This window comes from Pleurodeles waltl, chromosome 10 (assembly GCF_031143425.1).
Source record: "Pleurodeles waltl isolate 20211129_DDA chromosome 10, aPleWal1.hap1.20221129, whole genome shotgun sequence".
Taxonomy (NCBI): Eukaryota; Metazoa; Chordata; class Amphibia; order Caudata; family Salamandridae; genus Pleurodeles; species Pleurodeles waltl.
The window spans coordinates 186,170,637-186,188,110 of record NC_090449.1 but is presented as its reverse complement, the minus strand read 5'-3'; the positions used below and the strand labels follow the sequence as shown (position 1 = coordinate 186,188,110).

At 43.7% G+C, this 17,474-nt stretch overlaps 1 protein-coding gene across 3 annotated transcripts in view; it reads left to right on the top strand.

Annotated features, from left to right (window-relative positions):
- The window catches only part of CLEC16A (C-type lectin domain containing 16A), a 462,030-nt gene that overhangs the window by 295,727 nt on the left and 148,829 nt on the right, over positions 1-17,474 (top strand). The gene's annotated exons all lie outside the window — the stretch shown is intronic.

Genomic DNA, 17,474 nt, shown 5'->3' with positions numbered 1-17,474 from the left:
GAGCAAGTTAACACATTAACCAGTCAAACGTTTCTACGCTTTAGATTACTTTACGTGAACATCATTGAGAGATTGTACAGTTGATGTTTCCATCAATTAAATCTATTTGCAGATTGTGTGGTCTTGACATCGCAAATTTGCCTCAGATTTTATGTTTGTCTTTCTTTGGCAGGTTTTAGAAAAAAAATGTTAAATATTTAAAAGTGTCATAGTGCTTGTTATTTCAAATAAGCTTTTTCTCTGTGCCTGGCTGAGATTAACAATCTGTATCGCGCAAACGCCACGAAAGTTTCCTTTATGTAAACCCTATTATTCTTAAACTGTTTAGTATTGTGTTTCCTGTATGTTTTATTTTATATTGGCAATTGTTTTTATGGACTGCGATAAAAAAAAACTTTATGATAAGATTCTTAATACGATTGTATTTCCAGTCCAGTAGTTATTATATCCGTGTCCTACTAATATTCATTGTTCAATGTGCACAGTTGGTTTTGCTTTTTATGGACTGCGATAAAAAAAAACTTTATGATAAGATTCTTAATACGATTGTATTTCCAGTCCAGCAGTTATTATATCCGTGTCCTACTAATATTCATTGTTCAATGTGCACAGTTGGTTTTGCTTTTTTTTCTATATGAAGATCTGCAGATTAGCCACTAGTCACCTCCCCACTGTCTCTAAAGGAAATGTTATCCTTCCTATTTCACACCGGCAACAAGATAAACAGCAAAGTATTGTTGCTGTCGGTCGAAAGCTTTATTTCAGCTGTAACTTCCGGGTTCTTTGTCACTTGTCCTACAGAGTCAGGTAAGCTGAATGTCCAGTGCCTTTTGCCAAATATATCAAGAGAGACACATACATACTCGGGCTGTATGTACGTGTATAAATCGAAGAGGCACCCACCTACAGATCCCACATATTTCTTCAGATCCCCAACCCATTTTATTAAGTATCCGTAAAAAACAAGATTTGGATGATCTGTGTACCTGTCTAACGCACGGTTAACTTTTCTGCTCCCAAACACACCGTTTGTTAATGGACGCCCCTATTTTGTACCTACTGCGGCATGGGCTCCACAGCCATTTGCCAGCCTCCTGCTTCACTTTCTTCTTTTTCATTTTACACCTACTTGCCGGTCAAGTAAGACCACTAGGACTGGCATATTTACAAATAAGCATTCTCGTTCTATGTTTGTCCATCGTTATTTACATTCATGGACTCTGCCTTGCTGGTTTACTTCTGTCTTTATATGTTTTTGCCACTCCTCACATTAACTTTTCTTTGTCAGTCTCCACATTTCCAGTGGTCTTTGATGCCATCATCTGGTTTGAGCTCTGTAAAGATAAACTGGACTTAGCAATCAGCTCACTGCCGATCAATATCGAACTGACAAATTACATACTTAAGAAAACGCCCTAATCACTCAATAAAAATCCATCCAAGCCCAAATAAGTATTATCGCATAATTTGCATTCCGTTATAATAATCTACCTCAAACTACTATTTTATGAAACACGTGATGTGGGTCCAGTCTTTGATCACACTTTTGTCTTGCTCTGACTATCTAATAACTCCACTGTCTCCAAGCTGAAAAAAAACAGAAAAACAGTGGAAAATAATCAGAATATATGTATCTAAGATGAATGTGAGAGTGTAAAACAGGTTACAACAGTACACGTCTGTGCTTCTTTCAACAAAACAAAATGTTTTACCACATTAGTGAGATACTACTTCCTGTGAAGACCCAAGACAAACCTAATGGTGCCAGTCTTAGTGCTATTTAAGTAACATTAGACTGTATTTGAACACTTGGTCTGAAGTGAGAACAGATCATTGCTGGATAAATATAAAACGTTCCTCCATTGACCTCCAAATTGGAATATTGGAAAGAATTGGACATAACCCACTTAAAACATCATGCTTGGGTGTATACTAAGACTGTCTTCCTTTGAGAAGTTCAAAACTGAAACAAGGCCGAACTTTTCAAAGGTGCTAATTTGCTCTCTTACATCTTAAAACACAATGGCTTAAATTTTTCTGTAGCAGACGTTGGTGTGCCCATTGTATTGGTTCTTCCAGGAAAAGTAAAAGTGCCTTACGAAGTAAATGGCCTATTTTATTACTCTGACATCAGATGGATAATTAAGTTATACCAGAAATAACTTTGTTTATTGGGTTAAGCATATGTTTAGAAATACCTATAAATTGAACTTTGCCTCTGATTGCTAAGGTAACGCAGGCCCAGTAACCACGTTAACCATGACCACAAAATAGCGGTGTCCATTTTGTGGGGCATCATTTTACTTGGAATTCATATGAATTCCTTTAAAAAGTTGCAGCATGGTTTTCAGTGACTTTCCTGTTAACAAATGGAGACAAACATATGAAGTAAGCTATCCCCTCTGCAGTAGATAGTGTTGATTATTTTGTATTATTTCCAGCCCTGATGGTTCACTAGTTTAGGAACATAGAGTGTTAGTGTTAGGGAGGGTGTAATGTTAGGGGTACTGTAGTGGCAATTCAGGTAGAGAGTTAAGGCATCAATTATAAATGAAAACTAATGAGTCTATAGTTAGGGTTCCTGTTGTACCTACAGAAAGAACTCCATATGGATTAACAAAAACATTAAAAGAATAAAAGCACAACAGGCAATACTTGGAATTGGAACAGAAAAAACACACTACACCACTATAACAGAGCCTACATGAGATGCCTGAGTACCACAAAAAGGCAAAACTATTCCATGCACATAACTGAAACAAACTGCCTTCTAAATAGTTCAACATGATTTTACTAAATGTCTGCAAACCTGAGTGCCGAAACACAGAAAGACCATAATGGCAAAAAGATAGAAAATTACCGTAAGCAGAACACGGACAGCACCATGCCAAAGCATGGCCCAACAAACATAGAAATCACACATACCCTCAATACCTTCTAAAAAAAGAGTTCTTTAACTTTCTCGTCACAAGTAGACCATATGGGTCAACTTCAGAACCTGTTGTGAGGTTATTTTGGCATAATTTTATGGGCAAGTTGTTTTAGTCATAGGCCTGTAGTTTGTGAAACAATTCATTTTATTATTTTAGCAGAAGTCTCATTTTGTGGTGAAGTTTTCATTCTTTTATCTATTACGATTTTAGCCTAGAAATTGTTTTTGTTTCTTAGCACAACAGCTTCACTCTGTGCTTGCTCAAGGCTGTATACAATAATGTTGATGGTACAAAGCGGAACATCACATTCCCTGTTGTTTCATGGAAACATACGTATTCTTTCATTAGGGCAGTATTCGCAGAACATCAGATATTTTATTATAAAAAGACACCTCTCTGCCCCCATCGTTGGAGGTAAACTCCATCTGGAAGTTGCCACCTCATGCTGTCTCTTCATTGCAGCTGTCTGCTGAGACTAAACATCTTTTCCGCCTACATAGGATAAGACTCTCGGTAGACCAACAGCCCTCTTCGCTACTTCCATGTTGAGGTATGGGGGATGGTGTCTCCCCAGACTTCCTAAAGGGCGGATTAGGGCTAACACTGCTGTGCTCTAGTACACTGTTTTTCCCAAACTGTGGTCCGTGGACCCCCAGGGGTCCGTGACACATTCCCAGGGGGTCCGCAGGCCTGGGTTGACAGAAACATACTTCTCCAGCTGGGGCCTGCGGGAAACACCTGCATGTTTTGATTTGTGCAGCAGTTGTAAAAGCACTTCAAAGTTCCTTGTATAACAAGTAACTTTCGGGTGAAAATAAAAGCGTCAAGATAACTTTGGTGATTAATGTACCTGCTGGAGAGAGATGGGAGTTTTGTCTAGTGACAGTTTCTAAGGTAGGCAGATGGTTAATGTGCCTGATGCAGAGAGTGTGTATCATGAAAAGAAAATTATTTTATGTACATAATACAGTGGGTTACTGCTTCTGTCACAGAGATTACTTTGTTATTGTGCAGTTCATAAGTTACAATCGTATTCTAGCACAGTGAGCTATGAATTGCCATCAAAGAGTTGTATGCAAACTGCATGGCACAAATTAGAAAGTATCTTTTTTTTCTCCGCCTTTCATTATCCTTATGCTGCTAAAAAAAAAAAAAAAAGGTTTGCTTGCGTAGAAATACATTCTTATTAAAGTCAAAGATAACCACTGTGTTATGTTCTGAATCCTGAGTTTGTGCTTCTCCAGACCAAGCACTCTTGGAAAAGGCCTACCATTGTGAATGACATGTGAATTCTACACCTTGTAGTCACTGGAAAACGCTCCAAAACCCTACACTGGTATGGGAGGTGCTATGAAACAAATGAATTACATGTGACAGATAGGCTATGGAAACTTGAGAGGTCCTTATGGTTTTACTTCCTTTCCCCATCACATACTTATGTGAAAAAGCTTTCTTGGATCTTATATACCTAAAAAAATTAAAACCGATTTCGCTTGGGAAATGTAGAATCCGACCTGAGGAGTCAGCTTTCCTAAATAAAACCAAATAATGAAAAGTTAGTCACCAAGATGCAGCAGCAAATTCTCATTCCATTTTTTTTATTTCTGCATAAGTTTTCTATATAAAATAATGATATCATTAGTAATTCAAGTATTTGTTTGGTGTGCACTTGTTTGTGTATTTTTTGTGAATTACTGTCTTAATGTTTGAAATTTAACTTGTACAAATTGTTTGGGGGTCCCCGGCTTCCAGTAGTGATTCATTGGGGGTCCTCAGGAGTCAAAAGGTTGGGAAACGCTGCTCAAGTATAGAACCTCAGTGGTGTAGGTAGGAATTCTTAATCCTAGCATTGTGACATTATGATGGGACCTTTCTTATGTTTCACTTATTTCGTCACCGCTTTGCTATTATCATGTTTCATTCAGTACATGCTTTTTTTAATATAGACTTCAGTTGATTTAATAAAATTCTTTGAACGAAGCCCTGCTTGTGTCTGTTTTTGCATGTGTGAGACAAAGATAACTGAGAGAAAAGGGGTAAGATCTGTTCCACCCCGATTTCCCTGAGAAGTCAGAATGTCATGCGTACGGCTGCCACAAATAACCTCTACTCTTGGTTACTGGTGAGGTACTGCTAGCTGGCCGAATAGGTAAGCCGACATTTGTCACACTGTGTGGGATTGGACTCAGTTCCCCACAATCCTGTGGTGCTGCCGCACAAATCCAGCAGTCTCATTGTTATAAAGAGAGCCAGCATGACAACCCGGCACCTCCAAAAGTCTTTAAAGATGTCCTGTGCCCAACCTTTGCAGGGGAGGTACCTAAATGCCTACTTAACAAGTCTCTCTAGTTGTAGGTTCAGTCCCACCGAGCTGAAATCCTCCCATTTTAAACTACTACTGAAATAGATAAACCTCCACTCATCCAACCTAGCAAACTATAGGCCTATGGATCATTCTTTATAAAAATATATGAAAGAACAGTGTTTACCCAACTTTTAATTTTTACACACAATAATGTCTTAATGTCAGACCAACAGTCTGGCTTCAGACGAGGCAGAGGCAGCCACCATATATTAAAACCTACTTACCTGAATGAGTTTCCTCTGATGCCTAACCATATACTTGCTATTTTTATGAATTGGTGTGGATCTCCTTCTTGAGATGTGTTTATTTTATTGACTATTCCGTGCATTTGTAGATGTCTGGTACTCCTATGTGTGAGCCTAAGGCTGCTCGACCACACTACCACTAAATAGAGCACTTTGGGATTGCATAGCAAGCCCTGTTCACTCAGTGGGGAACCCCTGAAACCCTTTACACGGTATATCCATACTACATAAAGGGCAAGCTTCCTACATTGATGACTGCCTTTGCACCAAAAACACATGGATGATTAATATCCATCTAGAGCTCATCATGATCTGCGACATTGGCAAAAATACCAGCCTACTGCCAAATGGCCTAGTGAACGTGAGGCACTCCAACAACATCATATCAAGTCAGATACCCATGGGTAACCATGGAGTCAGACCTAATTTGATACCACATGATAACAACGTCACAGACCGACCGAGTGCCTTCTACAGAATGAAAACACTGTTTTGCACCTTTCCATATCTTGGATATCAAAAGCAACTGTTAGCTATTCTCACACTCCTAATCCCTGAACTTGTTAATGCTAACAGCCTATTCCTTGGCACCCTAAATTAATCATACACAAAATACAGCTCATCCAAAATGATGCTGCAAGATCCCCACTCCACCTTTCTCCAAGAGAATGTATTACTACAGTCATGCAATAGCTCGACTGGCTACCTACAGCAAGAAGGATAATGTTCAAGACACTCTGTGTTGTCCACAAAGCCTCTCAAGGTAAAGGGCCTGTAAGTTAGATTCAAGCACTGCAAACGGAAAAGGTCACTGCAGTAGGCTTGTGTCACTTATAATCAAACCACTGTAGCATAAGAAATCCATAGTAGACTCTGCTTTCTCGGTTCAAGCCGCTAAGCTCTGGAGCTCACTGCCAGCCTACATACGACACATCCAGGAGCATCTACACTTCAGAAGACTGTTGGTAGCACAGCTATTTCCAAGAAAATGAAATCATCCCGCATTTCAGAGTGGAAAAGTGCATTGTTAGTGGTATGTAAAAACTCACAAGCATGTTGCCCACCCAAAAACACGCCCGACCCCAATCATAACACTAAGCATGCAAATGTGGCAAGTCTGACAAGTCTGATATACTGGTTATCTCTGTTTCCCTGTTTGAAATACACATTACAAATGCAAAATTCCGATCATTATTCACTGAAGTGTCTTATAGGAAGTGCTGTCTAGGACTGATGGTACGAAAGACAAGTAGGTAGAATACTGGGAATAGGGCTGCCCAAGATCAGAGGAGAGAGGATCCAAATGGGAAGCTGTATTCCATGGAATAAAAGAGATAAGGTTCAGAAAGAACAGGCATTCAAGAGGCAATGTGGCATCCAGACTAACACCCAAGGACGAACATGCAAGACATATATATCTATACAAACATTAACAACAAAGGGAATGTGGGGTAAAGCACCCAGGGGCTCAACACGGTAAGACTGAAGCTCAGTAAGTTCCTCACCCACAATTGCTGTTACAGATTCTGATTGCTAATACCCATATATTGGATATACATGCAAAGGCAGGGTCTGTGGAGCTGACCCCTATCATGATGTTATAAAAGTAACTGAAAGACAATACTCACAATGGACAAGAAACACCACCTAGGTTGCCAGCTGACTCCATGGATCCTGGTGATCAAACAGGAACATGCAAGGCGGTAATTGCAAGGGTGTAGAACTAAATATAGCCACGATAGACAATGAGCTAGTAAGGAGGAGTGCTTGACAGGAAAGAAGGGAAAACAAGGGCACACGTGGCAGAAAGCAAGTAACAAACATACAAGGAAACTGGAAGCAAGACAGCAGGACAACAGCAAACTAGGAACTGGAACAAGAAATAGAAAGAAAGGCAAGGACTGGAAAAAGGAAGATACAGAAGGAGAGGCTTCGAGAGAGCATAAGAAGTGCTGGTGCAGGAAACAAGAAAATATAGCAGACAGAAATAGCTCAAGGAACAAGGGGAACAAGGAATGGCTGAGGGTCAGGTGTCAAGTAGCACTGCAGGGAGTGCTAGTTCAGCAACAAAGGTTAGCTAAGACACAGGAGTCAAGGTAGGTCAAGGAACAATGAAAGGCAAATGGTCAGAATCAGCAACAAGAAATAACTACAGCTCAGGAGCAAAGAATAACTACAGCTCAGGAACCGGAACAAGCAATAACTACAGTTCAAGAACAAGGAATAACTATGGCTCAGGAACTCAGAAATTAAGAATAACAAAAGCTCAGGAAACAATGGAGTAATATCTAAGGCCCTGGAAAAGAAACAAACAATAACTAAGGCTCTTAACCTTCAGAAAAAAAGGGTTGTCTCACCGGAAAACAGCTAAAATGACCAACCCTGGGCTTGAAGGGAGCTGAGGCTTAAAAAGGCTCACAGTAATCACACACATCAAGTATGAGCATGCTAGCAGCAGCCAGCCACAGGTGTGCTGAATTCCACCACTCATCCTTGGTCTGCAGGAGTGGAGATGAAGCAATGAGCAGGGGTTGTATGTACTGGAGTTCCAAGCATGAGCAGAATGGCTCCCACAAAACCCGGCATGGATTAGGAATGGATGGTAATTTGCAAATAGTGTTCAAATAGCAGGAAGTCAGGATATGCATGCAGGGGAAGGTCTGGAAGCTTATTAGAGCATTGGAAATCCCCACAACTAGGCCCCCTGGAGATAGGCACGAGAGCACAGGGAGCAAATTGTGACAGTGCCCAACTGTTAAACGTATTTGCGAAAAGGACTAGTGAATCAGGCCTTTGGCACATCAACAAAAGTTTACCTAAAGCCCTGTTTAGACGTTCAGATTATTAATTGCTGCTAACAACAAAGTAATCACAAAGAAAAGGCTAACTAATAAACCACTTATAAAGAAGACTTTCGTCCAAAGTACTTCGGAATCGTGATTTTAGAAAGAAAGGCAGACATGACTTATTGAGTGATTTAGTGGATGAAGTAGGGTCTGAACCATGAGTCCTCTTAGACAACAGAAAGCTATCAAACATGGGTATGTTGGGAACATAGAAAGTAATATCTACTAATAATAACTTTTTGGTATGGCAAGTGTAGAATAAGGCAGTTGTGTGAGCAACAGGCTGTGATCAGTGGTACATGTCATCACAATTATGGGGATATTGTGTCATGTTAAGTTGTTTGATTATTTAACCTCAATCGATGAAAAATACATATGTGCAAAGGACTGAAGGACAATTAGCACATATGGCTAAGGATCACCAGTGCACTAAAATATGTTTTTATAGTTAAACACAACAACTTTGATTTGTTGACCTTTGTTTATTGACTCTTGATTCTTCCTCTTTCATGTATTCTATTATTATTATATTTCTACATGGATTCTGGTTAATGTTGCTGCTGGAGAATAAAGATGTATTAATGCACAATAAAACAATCAGTAATTGTGATGCTAATAGGGTGCATTATCACTTTGTATAAGGTGTCTAGTTCCTCAAAAGTCTTGAGACAGCTTTGTTAGCAGGGCCTGAGCAGTTTGAGTATTAAGTAATTGAGATGTTAATATTGGATGAAGCTGTTAATGAATCCAGAAGGAATGAATATCACAATTGCAGTAGTCAGAGAGACTTGGCAACTAGAGACAGCTAGTTCCAGATTCCTTACCTTTGAATATCCTCCAGGCGCCAGTCTGAATCTGGAGACTTTTCTTCAGCAGTACCCCTGCGCACCATTAGGTGGCGTTTATCGTCTTTGCATCAACGTCATGTGTGTTGGCTTTGACATTGCGGATCCTATATAGACTCCATCCTGGCATCCTGACGTCAGTTTCTTATCATGTCTTTCCATGGCAAAAGCACTGAGTCATGAAGAACACTGTCCACTGGTGCGTCAAAACTAGGGCAATCAAAGGGAAATCTCGGTCCCTGGAAATCAGTTTGCAGAGCAGGGAGGATGAAGCGGGTAAGTCAGAAATCTGCAACTAGATATTGTCTCTACCAGATAAGGCGTTACTGAAGGTAAGTAACTTGTCCATCTAATAGCCATCTAGTTGCAGATGACGTCAGTACTTTTATTTCCGCACCAGCCTGGTGCTGATCTAAAGATGAGCTACCCCTTAGTCATTTTTTGATTGATCTTTTTTTACTTTTTGTCAAAGTCTTTTGAGTGTGGACACTCCTGGTGCGTCGAGGATGTCTTTACGTAAGACCAGGTTCAAGTCCTGCAGATCCTGTCATCAGGCGATGTCTGTGATGGAACCGCACCTCATGTGCATGTGGTGTCCGGAGCAGGACCACTACTCTAAGTTCTGGCCTGAGTGCTGGACCATGAATCCAAAAGCTTTGAGGGAGCAGTCCCTAGAGCTACTGGTGGCCCATCGCTCAGCTCATTGTTGCTCCCGATCTCGGTCGAGAGGAAGCTCCCGATCTTGTTTGAGAGGAAGGTCCCCGAGAACATTTGTGGAGCTCCCCTTCTTCATCGTCCTATTTCGAGTCCTCAGGACGGTTGAGTACAACAAGGCATAAGAAGAAGTCTAAGAAGAGGTAGCTTTCTTAGACTTCTCCTCGTCCGTCGGCCGACAAGACTAGGGACAAGGAGCATTGGCATTCTAGCCCTCTATCCTTGGAGCCTGCGTCTGTGTCAGCGCTGCACATCCCCGAGTTTCCAGGTGCTGGACTGACCCCTGCCCAACTTAGAGAATTCTCTGAGGCCGTGAGTGTCATCTTTGGGCAGTTTGACTCCACAGGAGCGCCTTTGGGACCCGCAGGATTGGGAAAGGATGCCTTCAGGTTTTTTCAACAGGGGATTTGGCCTTAGCACCAGGTTGGGTACTCATGGATCAGTTCTTGGATCCGAACCAGCGTCAGTCATACCACCTTGACCCTCCCTGACCCCGGTTCCATTGTCCCCGATGCCACCTGTGCCCCCGAGCAGCATCTACCCCATCCTCATTGCCGACTCTGACACGAGGCCGGACTGGCATCACCTGACACTGATTCCGACTTTGATAGGGACCTTGCCCCCTATGTCGGATCCTGACCCTTTTTCTTATGGGTTGGGGTACAATGAGGAATGGGAGAGGTCGCTGTACCCTATAGAATACCAGCTACAGGACTCCTTGGACTGACTTACGGACCTGAGTGAAGCCAATGGGTTGGACATTTCCCCTGACACTGGCATGCTTTCTCCCCCTTATGTGGCTACAGAGGAGGGAGGGTCCTATTCTGTGGTAATGTGAAGAGTGTCGAAGGTCCTGGGACTCAAGCTGCCTTCAGTGGCAGTGAGGTCTAACCTTGTGATAGAAGTGAATCAGCCCGGGGCTTCATCCTCTGAACCCCTATTGCCCTTTAATGAAGCCCTTACTGATGTCCTGCTGGGTACCTGGTTCACCGCCATCGACCTGCTCTGACTGACCCAGCGCTCCTGACGCACCACCCCCTCCCCAGAGAGATGGTTATCCAACCCTCAGCTTTCCCGGGCGTGTTACCTTCTGCACCCCTGAATAGGGAATCCAAGGGCTAAACCAACTCCAGCCTGGCATTGTGGTCCGTGAACTCTGCACGCCTTTTGGGTTGTTACTCCCACATGCTGTGGTATACGGTTGCGCAAGTGCTGCCACAGGTCCCATTGGAGGCCCTGGCTGTACTTTTCCATGCTGTGGTTGATTGGAGAGATGCAGCAAAATTCACAATTAGATGTAGATTGGACACGACCGACACAATGGGCAGAGCGGTTGCATCACCGGTGGCCCTTACGCACCACACTTGGTTGAGAATGCCAGACTTTTCGGGGGATGTGCAAGCTGACTCCTGGACATGCCTTTTGATGGTATCCGTCTCTTTGGAGACAAAGCAGACTTGGTGCTCGGGCGTTTCAAGGATTCTTGTTCAACAGCCAGGTCGTTGGGCCTCATGGCTGCCCCTCGCCTCCCACAGAGTCTGTCCCTTTCATGGCTAAGGATGGGGTGTTCCCCTTCAGCCAAAATGCCCGCATGCTACCCAGCCTCTGCATGGCTGGGTTCATGGGAGCCAGCAGTCCACCCAGCCTACCCCCTCCTACAGCAGCTGACTCCAAACATTCCTAGTCTAACGATTCCCCACCAGGGACCAGTCAGAGGCAGTATTCGCCATCACCTGCTCCGCTGGCAGTCCATCACGTCAGGCAGGTGGGTTTTGCAGAGAGCCCAAAGGGGCTTCTCCCTCCCCTTCGAGACTACCCCTCCATCCATGCCACCCTTCTACGATCAGATGACGGAGAATCACTTGGCACTTCTCAGTGAGGAGGTTACAGCTCTCTGGCGTATGGAGCCATAGTAAGGGTCTCTGTACCAGACGTAGGTCGTGGTTGTTATTCCTGCTACTTTCTGGTACCCAAAAAGGACAAGAGCCTTCAACCCTGTACTAGACCTTCGGTCCCTCAATCCCTTTCTCAAAAAGGAGAAGTTCAGAATGCCCACTTGGGTTCAGGTTTTGTCTGCCTGGACCGGGGAGACTGGATGGTAGTGTTGGACTTGCAGGATGCTTATTTCCAGATTTTTCTCCCTGTCTGCACATAGACATTACTTGCGGTTCATGGTAAGCCACAAGCAATTTCAGTTCACTGTGCTCCCCTTTGGCCTTACCAGTGCCCCTCGGGTGTTCACTAAGGTGATGGCAGTGGTCACAGCTCATTTGCGCATATCAGGGGTCTCAGTCTTCCCCTATCTCAGTGACTGGCTCTTGAAGGCGGGTTCGCCCCAGGCTGTCGTCTCCCACCTCCAGACTACAGCGGACCTCCTGCATCCGCTGGGGTTCATAATAAACGTGCCAAAGTCACACCTGACTCCCTCTCAGACGCTCCCTTTCATCTGAGCTGTTCTGGACACAGTGCAGTTTCTGTCTTATCTTCACAAGAGGTGTGTCTAGGATATTCAGGCTATGATACAGATGTTTCAGCCTCTATCCTGGATTTCGGTGAGAATGACCCTGAGGCTTCTATGCCTCATGGCCTCCTGCATCCTGCTAGTGACACATGCCAGGTGGCACATGCGGGCTGTGCAGTGAGATCTGAAGTTCCAATGGGCGCAGCATCAGGGGAATCTCTCTGACGTGGTCCAGATCTCAGAGGAAATTTTACGAGATCTGCAGTGATGGCTAGTGAACTGCAATTGGGTCAGAGGCAGATCCATGTCCCTTCCCCTTCCCCAACCATATCTGACAGTAGTGACCGATGCGTCACTCCTCGGATGGTGCGGGCACCTGGGAGAGACGGAGATCCGAGGTGTCTGGTCTCCGGCAGAGCCCGGACTCCATACCAACCTGTTGGAGCTCCGGTTGATCAGACTAGCATAGAAAGCATGTGTTCCTTCTCTCAAAGGGAAGGTAGTGTAGGTGTTCATGGACAAAACTACCCCCATGTGATACTGCAACAAGCAGGGCGGAGTGAGGTCATTTCCTCTTTGTCAAGAGGCTCTGCGCCTCTGGACGTGGCTGGAACAGCAGGGCATATCCCTGGTGGTTCAACATCTGGCGGGCTCTGAACATCAGAGCGGACAAACTCAGCAGACCATCCCTTTCAGGGCCCTAGTTTTGACGCACCCGTGGTCAGTGTTTTCGTGGCTCAGCACTTCTGGCGTGAAAAGTAGTGAAGAGAAACTGATGTCAGCAAACTGGGGCGGCACCTATTTGGACCCACAATGTCATATCCGGTGCTCACCATGCCAACAACAGATGCTGAAACGATCTACACCGCCTAACGGCGCGCAGGGGTACTGCTGAGGAAAATACTTTGGATCCATACTGACGCCTGTGGGAAATCCTACGGTAAAGAATCTGCAACTAGATATTGTCTGTACCAGATAATGCATTCTGAAGTTAAGTAACTTGTCCGTCTTGCCAACTGTGCCGTTACAAGGATAATCATTCTGAATTAAGGGAAAGGTTGTTCTTTGTTCAAAGCCCTATTCTTTAGGTCAGCAGTCTTTTGCTTTGCCTTAGAATACAGTTGGCAGATTAAAAAAAATCGGATTATTGAACATTTCATAAATTTGCTAACAAATGCCCAAAATACAGTGCTCAGTTGCTATGAAATTGTAGATTACTCTAATTATAACGAGGAGTTGGAGGAATTCATGTAATTTCATTATGGGAATTTCCACAGAGATACGTAAAAACTCCACAAGACTCTGCCGAGGTCCTTCAAGGGGTGGGAAAAATGCATGTCGCACTGCGCTTTAGTTCTGTTTGCGCATGTTGCGCTGAAACTCAGTACTAACTGCAGCACACGGTGCGCAACAGCCTCTGGCCTTTTGAGTGGATTTTGAACATCTCACGTGGAAAATCTACATGAGAAGCAGCTCTCTAATCACTTTGGAAGGCTTCCTACCAACTGTAAATTGCGCTAAGGGACACCAAATCTCACTTGCTTTTTGGAGCCTCATATTGATCTCGTTGTCATCGCGTTCCTCAAACAGGAAAAAATATGGCAGAATTTGGCTGGAACTGCATTGAAAGAGTAACACGCAGATGACAAATTCCTCATGTGTCGATAGAATTTGATTTAATTAAAAATTCTGCTTAGGCCTAATTATAACATGCTCAGCAATAGCTTCCAAGATCAGTCCCTCTCTAATGGAATTAATTCCATTCTATTCACTAGTCCCAAAAGAGGCACACATAGATATGTTTCAGCAAAAGTGCAAAAAGTTATTTTATTTCAATGACCTAAAAATCCACATAGGGGTTAGCTGGGAATAACCACACACCTATGTTTCTCCCATCTCTGTGAGGTTTGTCAGAGTTTCATGTTCACTCACATCAGACAAATGCATGCTCCCTTACTCCTATTCAGATCAGGTGATCCATTTACTGCTATGTTCTCCAGTTGGTCTGATATACTACTGAGGCACTTTGTCATTGATTATTCTTGCACAATAGTTTGATGGTAATTGCACTGGTAATAGAAAGCAGTACTCTCCTGACCTTCTCTTCATATATTGTAAGTATTATTATTATTTGATGCACGCCTCTTCAGCATTATGAAATCTGTGTGCTATAATTCTCAATAAGACACTATTGTATTCACTTTCACAGAAAGCAAATAACAGTTGTGTTCTGCCATCAAACTGGACAAACTAGGCAGACATTTCTACCTCATAGATTATGTTTCTTCTAGATATTCATACTGAAAGCAATTAATAGGGTCGACTAAAAGTGATGTATATATTCCACCTCCAAAATCTGCTTGTTGTATCACAGTTTTCGTCACATCATCCCGTCATCTACTCCAAATAATTCATATGACTGGTTTCTCTGTCTAAAATCATCTGCTTCCTGCTAACATTTGTTGGGAACATGCTTATTGAACTAAAAAGCTCACATGAAATATTATAATGAGAATAAAAGACTTCAGAAGGCAGCTATCGTATATTCTGAGGCACTACAACAGCTTATTTTCTGTCACGTGCCAGTGGAATGAGAACTTTTGCACAGCTGTAATTCTGGTAACTTCTGGAAACCCACTTAATTAAGAAGGTCTGTAAATATGTCCTGTAAAATAAGTGGTGACAAGAGGCCCACAATCCCTGCTGACTTATTCACAGATATCTTCTACAGATTTTAGTAAACTTTTGTGAGAGCAACACTTAAGTACACCCTAAAAATTCCTTTGTTGGAGATGATTCAAAAAGCTTCTTGAAATTATTACATACTCTTTGTTGTTGTAATATGGCCATTCAAACAAACCAACCAGGAAGAGTTCTTGCGAGATCTTTCCAAATCTGAAATCATCCCAACTTTACAGTGTGAGGAATACGTACACTTGCTTTAAAAGTTTACTGAAGGACCAGGATACACCTAAAGGGCCAAACAGCATAATTAAAATATGAAAATTATATGGTTTTCATCACTTTAGAGAGATAAAAAATATCTTATACAGACTTCTGTCCCCAGATTCCTTACCATACAATATTCCCCAGACCTCAGACTCGAGCAGTACCCCCTTCCATCCATCCGACCAGTAGGTGGCACCGTTTGACACTGTGTCCTCTGTTCTGGAAGGAATGTGTGCTGTGCCTTTATAGATACCACCTCTTCATGCTGATGTCAGTTCTGTCTTTCAGCACAGAGCTACATTCAGTTGTTTATTTTAACTGTTTTTTCAACTTTTTGTGAAAGCTTTTTTGAAATGTCTATCTCCTGGTGTGTTAGGGATGTCCCCTTAGAAGCCAACAGACTTTAAGCCATGGGGTGCCTCCCACAGGTTGTTGTCTGTGACAGACCCTCATTTGGTTTGCCCATGGTGCTTGGTGCAGGACCACGACTCCAAGACCTGTGAGGACTGCCATGAATCCCAAAACTGCGGGAACAGTCCCTGAGGCTCTTCTCCACCCTATTTTGGATGTTCCTGTGATGCTATGTCACACAGAAGATCCCTTTACCACTTGTGGAGCTGCTCCTGACAATAATCATTTCGACCCTTGTTGTTGGTTATGTCCCCACATTAGAAGGAAAGCTACAAAGGCTTTGAATTCCCTGCAATGGTAGAAGTCATTCCACCTGGCACAGAAGCGTTAAAACTCTAGACCTTGCTCCGCGGTAGAGCCTGTGCCAGGGTCCGCTCTGTGACTTTCCCTAGCCTGAGCGACGCAGACCAAACCTAAGGGGTTTTATGAGCCGTGCACCTCATATCTGGGTGGCCCAAGCTCTCCCGAACACCTTTGGGGGCCCCTACTGGTTCTCTGCCGGCGAGGTCACCTTTAGTGCCAGCCGGGCATTTGGGTCTGGTCTAGATCTGGAGCAGCGCCACGACCTTCATTGTTTCCCGCTCAAGTGCCCTCATTCCCAGCTCCACCGATACATGGCACAGAACTAGATGGGCATTGTACAACACAAACTCTGACGCCGACCATTACCGTTCCCTCGGAATTGGAGCTAGTGCCTTTTTCTTTTGACAGGCATGGAGAGGGTGATGACTGTATGGAGTCTGAGGATCCTTATAGTTACCACGATCCCCTTGATGAACCAGAAGGCAACTGGTAAGAGGAACTGGCGGATGCTAGTAGTTTGCACACTTCACCAGACACTGGCCTTGGCTCACTATGGAGGAGGGTGCCTCATTTGCCATGGTCGTGCAGAGGACAGCTGAGATCTAGGACCTTCAGCTGCCCTCGGTGGCAATCAAGAGAAACTTTTAGACAGAGGTGCTTTAGCCCGGAATTGCCTTCTCTGATCATTAGTCCCATTTAACAAATCGCTTACAGATGTCTTTCCTAGGGCCTGTGCAAAGACCTGCATAACCCTGTGCACAGGACAATTGCCTGATATCTCCCAGCTCTTGGGATCCTCAGTTTTCTCACCCTGCACCCCATCCCAGAGAGTTTGTGGTCCAAGCCTCCACTTACATGATTAATCCCGGCACATTCTCTACCATTCCATCTGATAGAGAATCCAACTGTCTGGATACCTTTGGTAAGAAGATTTTTACTTCCACCAGCCTAGCACTGCAGTCGGTGAACACTGTGTGCCTGTTGGGCCGATACACCCACACTGTATAGGTTTCGGCTGCATATGTGCTGCCCCTGGTCTCGGAGGAGGTCCAGGCCATACTCTCTCAAGAGACTGCTGATGGGCGAGATGCAGCAGAGTTCACCTTTAGATGTGGACCTAGTGGACATAGAGATTTCATCATCAGTTGCACTTTGACCCACGCCTGGCTGATAACCACTGGCTTTTCAGGGGATGTCTAAGCTTCACTCATGGACATGCCCTTTAATGGCTGTTGCCTCTTTGGTGAGAAGGTGGACTCGGCATTGAAATGATTTTAGGACATCAGAGCTACCACCAAGTCACAAACCCCAGTCTGCCTTTCACCCCTTCCATGGGTACGGGGCTGCCAACCGCACCGCTTCCCGCCCAGCCACCAAGGCCAGCAGGCCTCCCAGCCTTTTT